The sequence below is a fragment of the Berghia stephanieae genome, chromosome 3 (genome assembly GCF_034508935.2).
Source record: "Berghia stephanieae isolate SIO BIC M18660-M18661 chromosome 3, UCSD_Bste_1.3, whole genome shotgun sequence".
Lineage (NCBI taxonomy): Eukaryota > Metazoa > Mollusca > Gastropoda > Nudibranchia > Aeolidiidae > Berghia > Berghia stephanieae.
Window position 1 is genome coordinate 71581305 of NC_088362.1, and position 10000 is coordinate 71591304.

The following is a 10000-nucleotide window of genomic DNA, read 5'->3' on the forward strand; positions in this document are numbered from 1 at the left end:
AAGAACGAGACTTGAAGCCTGCTGTCGATATTACAATTTTTTTTCCGACAGTGACAACGCTGTTAACGGCCAAGTAATCATTTTACACCTGAGCCCTGCGAGATAATGTGTCAGTAAAGAGCTTTCTTCAAGGACTCAACTATGTGCCGAGCGAAACCCAAATCCAGGCCCTTCAAATCCGAAAGCAAGTGTCATACCACAAGACCACATAGCCGCACAATGATCTCTGACCTTTACCGATGACGGCGTGGTATGCGCTATCGTTCCCAACATGGAATAAGTACGTTTCTATTCCACTCTAGACTGCGTTCTTCATTCTAATGATTTTATAATATGTATATAACATTTAGGAATTGTTATGGATTTATGACGTTTAATGCAATTCACAACATCCATTCATTTACCCAATATCCTATAGCGATCCATCATTTCCTGGTTACCGGTTAGGTGCATTAGTGTACGAGAAATTTTACTAATAAATACTACAGTCAATTATCCACACTCGAGTCCAATGACTTAAGGAGTGTGAAGTGATTTACCTAAGAACTATGTACCATTCCTAGAGGCATGGCGCCGATGTGACTCAATATTCGCCAGTTCAATCCATCGACCCGTGATAGGTCCAGTTCTGTAGAAAAAAAATCAGCGCAATATCCACTAAAAGTGCTTAAAGCGCTTTACACAAGTCCTAAGCCAACAGCAACGCTAAACATTTATGTCGAGACAGGCGTCTGTTAGGCGATATTACATTTTTTCCCGACAAAGACAACACGACAGCTGTATTGATTATTATGGCGATATTTTTGTATGTAGCTTATTTAACCCACAAAACATTCTAGATAATTCCTCTGGGAAAAGATCAGCTGTGAAAGATAAAGAAATGATGTCTTGAATACTAAAATTAAACATTTGATTATTATTGAGTTATAGCGCTCTATAAGTTTTCAGCATTATTATTTTATATTGCCAAGATACCTTGTCCTTTGTCTTGTTTTTTTCTCTCTCTCTCTAAGCTTCTATTTTTAATTAGATGCTTTATTCATGTAGCAAGAAAATTAAATTGTTTGATCAATCCCTCCCCATACGTAGTAGCGACTAATAAAATCAAATTTACAAAACAAATTTGTGACGTGATATTACTCTACAACACACGGATACAATTTCTAGCAGTCAACAAGTTTCATTTAATTAATTTTTTTTTCTGAAATGTCTGTTAAACAGAGATAATAAAATTAACAAAATTTGAATGGTGTGAGGGGCAAAATAAAAGATATCGTATTCTTTTGTGTTTTGGGTCCGAAACGTTCTTCTTCAAGCACGCTCGAGGCTTCGTGCAGAGATTGGGAAGACGTCCAGGATTCTAAAGGACAGAAGGGCAAGAAACCTAAGCATTTCTCTTCATCAGTTTAAGATCGTGAAGTTGGATTATATTCTGACTTTTAATGAGGTGATTGGTCATTGATTTAATCATTTGAATAAGATGATCGTTTTCGCAAATGATTGTCCGTCAGGTTTGACAGATTTAGCTACCCAAGCGCTGTTTGACTTTGTCGTTTTAAAGTATGGCACTCGCATTCTGACGAGAAGATCTCTGGTTAGAGTCCCGCTGTGAACAGCGAAAAGTTCAGTCCTTGGAAAATACTTTTTACATGACGGGTAACAATGTTGGCCCTGTCGAAAAAAATTAATGGCACCTTAGAAGCCCAATATCTTCTCTTACTCGGTAAACGTAGTAATTGCCTTGGATCCTTGTATATACTATAGTATTTCATATTGTTTTGAGGTCGATTTTTTAAGAAGAAATGAAAAAGAAGTATTAGTACGACAGTAAAACAAATTTGCAGGATACAATGTGACTTACATTTGATCCGTAAAACTGTTTTTTTTGTATAACGTATTCTGTCTCCTTTAAATAATTTAATGGGTTTTCTTGCACCATCCGTGAAATTGCACCGTACAGTTGTATGAACTGTAAACGCTTTCACTGTTTCTTTCTATCTCTCTCCTCTATCTTTCCTTTTCTATATTTCTTCAAACTATTTTTGCTAGCTGTCAAGCAATGTAACAAATTAGTTGGACATTAGAGCGAGAAAAAGTTTAATATAAGTGTTCTATACAGATTTAAGCTTATTTTTATTTTTAAAATCTAAAAACTTTTATTTTTCATGTGTACTCAGTGTCTGTTAAAACGTTTTATTTTGTACCATCCGTGAAGTTAAGGTATGAAGTTGTCCGAACCGTTTTAGTGGACTCTGCCTTGACCCTTGGAGACTATAAACATTAATATAGTGAATATATTAAATTTATACGTTTCATCTTTTGGACAATGTGACATCTACATAATATAATCTATGTATTGCTTGCACTGATCAGTTATTGATTTGCCAGAAACGTTTGATAAATTATTGAGTATTAAACTATAAATGCCAGTAAACAATGGAGTAAATAATTAATCTTATATGGATTGAATGCGTTTGACGCCACTTTATTCGCTGTTTTTGTCTTTCGAGAACCATGGGGATAATGAGTCTTCTCTAAATTCTTACAATCAAAGACTACAATAGAAATAGTTCGGGTTACAAATAAACATAATTTTATTTTTATTTTGATCACGATTATTTTGCCTGCACAAATGATGAGCATTATATATAATCGCATTACACAAATACCTTCTTCCTGGCCACAACAAATGAGAAAAAAATCCAAATAATGAAATGATAACTGCATATGTTGAAAACGTCAAATTATGAAATTATGAACAGTTGTCTGAATCATCTAAGCGGCTCTCAAAATGACCAGAGAGAAGATAAGAAAATGAATTATTTATTTGGGTTATGCAGTTCATACAAGAGAAAATAGAGGTTTTCTTGTGTTTGTTAATAAATTTTAGATTTCAAATATTAAAAAAAATATATTAAGACGTCGAATCAAGATGAGCAAATAACAATCAAACTTTTATTAAACTGTTTCTAAATGTGCCTTCTGACTATTTACGCTGGTGATAACTGACTTTGCCAAAACTGATCTGTGGATTAAAAAGAATTGTATATGTACATGACCAGTGGAATCGGTCCATTTTTGTTTAAAAAGGATAAATATTGACGTCACTCAGCTCTTTGCTATTGTTTAGAGACAGCCATGTTCGTGATTATTTCTCACAAAATTATATCAATCAGACCATAACCGTTCAAGTTTACACATAATTTTGTGAGTTGGAACGTTATATCCCATTGGCGTATGTTTTGGGTTTTTGAGCAAAACAAATTCTCAATAAATTCTCTTAATCCGACTAAAAACGTATAAATATTTACACAGATTAGTGTTTTGGTATTATTAATCTGTCTGAGAGAACCGTTGAGTACTTTACTTAAACTCCTGTTATCAAAACCAGTGTTTATAGTTACCTCATACTGCCTCAAAGTAACATTATGATTCCATACACTCTGAAACAAACGATTTCATAGGATATATAGGAGCATTAATAACCCTGCCCATACGTGCAGCATCGCATTTGGTCCTGAGATTTTCCAAACATCGTTGTGCAAGCTCGACTTTTCTGTCAAAAAATAAGGATTAAAGATATTAAGATTTAAGTAAACAAATAATATATAGTTAGATGGATAAATGGATCGATGGATGGCTAGAAAGATGGATATCTATTATGTTTGTATCCAGGGTGTTGTTATTAACATAAAACACAATTAGTGAGTACACAATCCAAATGCAGTAATGCTTTTGAAATTTTAACGAAAACTTTTATTGTGGCTTTATGATTTGCCTTGGTAAAGTTGGATAATTCAGCGCGTTATTGAGCAAGATGTCTGATGTCAACAGGAATTACCCATGTTGTCGAAGTGAACAAATAGGGGTTAATAATCTTGCCCAAGTAGATAAACAAAAATAAAAACAAAAGTGCCTGAAGCTGGGCTCGAACCCAGGACTTTTCGGGTCACAGTGCAATGCCTTAACCACTCGACAGCTTTGCGCCCCTCCTCTGAGATTGACGTTTTTGTTGTTTCCAAACATTTTGGTTTGTGTATAAAGATTATTCAACGTGTAGTCCATCGTTTTAGTGTCACCGATTTAGTAAAACATCGTTCAAGAAGTGGCAGACCAAGCGCGACAACCGAGAGAATGGACATGTGGATTTAACACTCACTTTGACCATACCCGTTTTTGACAAGTGCAAACACTGCTAGGAATGTAGGTGCATCTAGGAACACCGTTTTAAAACGTTTGAGATCTCGAGACATTGAATTCCTTATTCCGCAGGTTTTGCCATACATTGTCAAGCATGGACCAACATTTCAGCACGGCAATGCTAGACACCACTTGGCGAGAATTTCACAGGGACTTCTTCAAAATCACAATATTGAAGATTTAAACTGGCCATCAAGAGCTCCTTACCTTAATCCAATCAAACATATCAGGGATGACCTGGATAGAAAGTTAAGGAAAAGGAGACAACCACCACAAAATAGAGGGCAGCTCATCAAAGCATTAGAGGAGGAACGGCACAGAACTTCACAAAGAACGTTGATAAAGCTCATTCAGTCCATGAATCATCGGTGCCGTGCTATATTGGAAGCTAGATTAGGACACATGAGGTACTGGGCAAATTTGAACAATGAATTCTTTTAAGTGTGTCTGTTAAAAGTTATCTGCCTTAAAATGTTTTCATTTGTTTGCTCATTGATTTTTGTCATGTCACACCCAACAAGCTAAATAATTCGATAAATGATTTTAAAAAGTTATGCAACATCAAATTTGAAGTGGATAGAACTTTTGGAAATCAGTATATACATACACACTTATATATATATAATATATATATATATATATATATATATATATATATATATATATATATATATATATATATATATATAAATATTAGATCTATTGAGAATTAACCATCAAATTAAAAAATTGATTACAAAGAATGCGTGAAAGAAAAAAGTGAAAACTTGACCTCAGATATAAACATGGATGAGTACTAGAATCAAGTATCGAACTGCATCACAGAATCTGCAAGAGAAATTATTCCATCTGTTAAAAAACACGAGCCAAAACATAAGTGGATGGATGACAAGATCTTGAAACTGATGAATGAAAGACGAAAACTAGAACAAAACAGCAATGAATATAAAGAAGCTAATAAGATTATAAAACATGAGTGTAAGAGAGCAAAGGATGATTATATTGAACATGAATGTCACAGAATTGAAAGACTAAAACAATTTAACACCAAACAATTTTACCTGTCAATACAAGGTCTAAGTGGAAAACGACCAGCCGTGGCAAGAAAATACGTTAAAGACGCAAACGGTAATATACTTATCGACAACAACGAAATTTTGGAACGTTGGGCAGTATACATAAAAAAAAACTATACGCGGATGACAAAAGAAGGACGAGCTTTGGATAAATAAATCCTTACTGTGATCACGGGTCCCCAGATTATGCGAGAAGAAGTAGAAGCTGCTTGCAAAGAGATGAAAAAGGGGAAAGCAGTAGGCCAAGATAGTTTCTCAATAGAATTGATTGAAGCCCTCGGCGATCTGAGAATAGACATTCTGACAAAAGCCTTTAATGTCTTATACGAAAATGATGAATTGCCTAATGTCTTAAGACAATCAGTATTCATTACAATACCCAAAAAACAAGGAATTATTGACTGTGACCAACACAGAACAATCAGCATAATGAGCCAGGCCACAAAAACTATGTTTAGAATACTTATGAAAAGAATGAGGAGCAAGATCTCTCCAGAGATAAGTGACGAGCAGTTTGGTTTTCTTAAAGAAAAGGGCCCGGTAAATGCAATCTTTACATTGAAAACATTAATGCATACGGTCAATCGAAAAACAAAAATCACTTTATCTATGCTTCATTGAGTATACCAAAGCTTTTGATTCAGTACAGCACGAAATGCTATTCAAAATCTTAGAAAAGATCGGTATAAACAGTAAAGACCTTCGACTTGTGAAAAACTTATATTGCAATCAAACAGCGTGTGTCAAACTGGATAATGAAACATCGGACCTCTTTAACATCGAGAAGGGAGTAAGACAAGGTTGCGTCTTATCACCGGAACTTTTTAACATATATAGTGAAATAATATTCAAAGAAATTGAAGATATAAAAGGCGTCGTCGTTGGAGGGCAGAATATGAATAGCATAAGATACGCAGACGATGGTACTCTGATGGCCTACTCTCCAGAACACGTGCAGAATATTTTAGTAGTGTGCATAAGTGAAGAGATGGGCCTGAAACTAAATGTTAAGAAAACCGAATGCATGGTGGTCTCAAAGAATGACAACAACACGACCTCCCACTTGTCAAGCAAAGAAGAGACCATCAAACAAGTAAAACAAGTAAAGACATTTAAATATTTAGGCACTATCATCACCCATGACGCACGTGACATAGAGGATATAAAACAAGGAATAGCAATAGCAAAAAACGTGTTCCATAAAATGCGACCAGTTGTATCAAACAGCAACCTAAACTTGAAGACCAGAATGAATGAAAGTAGTAGAAACATATGTTATAAGTACCCTTTTATACGGTTGTGAAACGTGGACCCTTGACAAAGAATGTACGAGGAGGTTAGAGGCATTTGAGATGTGGGTGTATAGAAGAATGTTGAGGGTATCATGGACAGACAGGTGTACGAACGAGGAAGTGTTGGAGAAGGTTAGAAAAAGAAAAATACTGATCGATAACATCAGAAAGAGGCAGTTACGCTTTCTGGGATATGTGTGGAGTAGAGACGGAATATAAAAGTTGGTAACATCTGGGATGATCGAAGGAAAGAGAGCTAGAGGAAGACAACGAATGACTAATTTAAATAACTTAAGAATGGCCAAATGTGATTTTAAAAGCAACACAGATTTCAAGCGCACCGCAGAGATCGTTATTCGTGGAGACAGCTGACCAACAACGTGCTCAAGAGCACAAACCACGATGGATGATGATGACAATATTTACTTCAAGCTGAGACTAAAGAATAAACCATAGACTTTAGGACAGATAACAACGCCAAAATCCATATCACTATTGAAAACGAAAAAAAATTAGTAAGAAGTAAACTACAAATATCTAGGAGTCACCATGGACAACAAATTACGGTTGGACGTAGCCAGCATACCAGTTACATCAATATTATTATTAATCAAATAATGCACTTTTTACGGAAATTGTCCGAACTTAACATTGAGAAAACACTTTTACGTTATTTTATAAATCTGTATTGGTTAGTGTTATAGATTTTATGTTACTGCCTGTGGTGGAAATTGTCTTCGCTCAGCAAAAGCTAAATTTGACAGTACTCTTAAAAGAGCTAAAAAGACAAAGAATGACTTATCTAAGTAACCTAAGAATGGCCAAATGTGACTTAAAAAGCAACACAGATTTCATGCGCACCGCAGAGGATCGTGATTCGTGGAGACAGCTGACCGGCAACGTACACAAGAGTACAAGCCACGATGGATGATGATGATGATATATATATATATATATATATATATATATATATATATATATATATATATATATATATATTCCTTTAATCCTTTTTAATACACACATACACAAACATACAAACACATGCGCAAGGAGTATATGATATACTAAACAAGAAGACGCCTTCAAGGGCTAGCGAAGCAGGGAGGCCAAGAGGAAAGCGGCCTAATAAAACCCAGAATGGATAGAAAGAACAACCACAGAAGCAGGACGCATTGCAAAAGATTTTTAAAAACCCAGAAATGAGTTTTATGTTGCAGACTACGTCGAACAAGGATATGTTTTGAAGAATACTTATTATTTTTGTTGGTCAAACAATTCACTGACCTTTGGATTCCTTGGCAATTTCGAGCTTTCTGTCCTTCATTCATATTTTTGACGCCAATCTCAAATAAATCTCCAGGAATAGATGAGACGCATTTCCGGGCTTCTCCTAGATAGCAAGACCCATCAGGCAAGCCTACAGAATTAAATATAAGATAATATTATAATAGTGTTTCTTATGAATAAACAAGTAAAATCAAATAGAAATCTGGCTGGCGGATGTGATAAAAAGACTTAAAATAATTTAAACTGAGCTTTGATGTGACTTCTATAGCGCGATATCCATTAAACGTGTTCAAAGCGCCGTAGCAACAGCAGAACTCAACATGTGGGACAAGACATGGCACATGTAAGGCGATGTTGTTTTTTTAAATTTTTAATTTTTGTATTATTTCCGACTGAGACAACGATATTTAAACAGGAGCACGGAGAGGGAATGTGAATTAAGGGTCGTTTCCAATTATTCACACATGCGTCGCTCAGAGTGGCATTCAAACCATGGACTTTCCGGTACGAATGCGAGTGTCATACAACTAGACCACATATTCCTTCAATTTAAAAAGAAATTAATATGTGACCAACCATCTCAAACCGTTATCATGACGGGATGAGTCGGACGCGGATAAGAGGAATTCAAAGTAAAATGATATTATGACATACAAAATTTTTAGTTGTTGCCAACATAGGCAGGCGTGTTCATCCTCTACCAGAACGAATAGAAGTTAACGCTAATTAAATTATTCAGGACGCAGCCCATAGACTTCTTCAGTCTCTGGTAGAGGGAAGGAAGCAACGGTGGCAGGAGACCGTGGAAAGTCTCGACTTTACACACTCCAGCCGCCACGCTTGGCGTTTGATAAAGAAATTGGACACAGATCGGAATTACGCGAAGGCTGCACCGGAATGCAAGGCAGACACAATTGCCAAGAACATTAAGAACCGTAGTAAGCGGGTCCCTAATCAGGCTTTTGAGCGCGGTGTCCGCAAGGCGTACCGTATGATTTTGGACTCGCTACCTGCGGAGGAGTCGGACTGGACGGCAGCAGCCTCTTATGGTTCACACTATTAGATATGAAGTGAGTACTAACACTATTATGTTATGACGATCGACCCAATCAGCAAAGTCCGGTCCGCATTCGTGCACCGTCGCAAACCCGCCTGGTAGCATCGTCACAACACAACTTTCGACTAGATGCTCTGCCGTCTCGGGTTCTTGCCCACAGCGTGGACATATTGGACAGGAGGTTAGACCCCACCGATGTAACGCACTTGCCGTTAGGCAGCTCCTCGACCGAAGCCGATTCGCAGCTACCCAGTGTCTCCTCTTACTGGTATCAAAGCCTGGCAACTTCTCACCAAGCTTAGAGGAGTGTAGGTCCCCGCCCCCACGACCTAGAGCGACTTTGACTACACCACCGGTACCGGTGGTCAGCCATCCTTCCATCTGTCTGGGAGACCTTAATAGCCACCATCACGAATGGGGCTACCGAGACTGCAACGAGGCAGGAAGACAACTCCGCTCATGGATGGACTGTAATGATCTACACCTAGTGTACGATCCTACAGCCAAGGGTACCTTCCGGGTACCCGCCATAAGAAGGAGTATACTCCAGACCTCACCCTCGTAACGAAAGGCGCGAACGGTGAACCGCTGCAGGTGAAGCGAACAGTCCTCGGGGACTTTCCGCATAGCCAGCACAGGCCGGTTCTTGTCACAGCTGGGGTGACAATACCGAGGGTGCAGTCTCTCCGCTTTGCAGATGGAACTTCAGGAAGGCTGACTGGGAGGAATTCAGTTCCTATATCGAGCAGGTATGCCCTGCCATTCCTCCCAAGTCCAAGAATATAACCAGATTCAGTAGGCTACTGGTTAAGAGCGCTCAACGCTCTATTCCACGGGGCAAACGGAAATTCTACACCCATTGCTGGACAGCAGAGTCGGAAGAGCTGTACCGAGAGTACCAGCAGACCCAGTCCCAGGACGCAGCCGATAGAATACTTCAGTCTCTGGCAGAGGGAAGGAAGCAACCGTGGCAGGAGACCGTGGAAAGTCTCGACTTTACACACTCCAGCCGCGACGCTTGGCGTTTGATAAAGAAATTGGACCCAGATCGGAATTACGCGAAGGCTGCACCGGAGTGTGAGGCA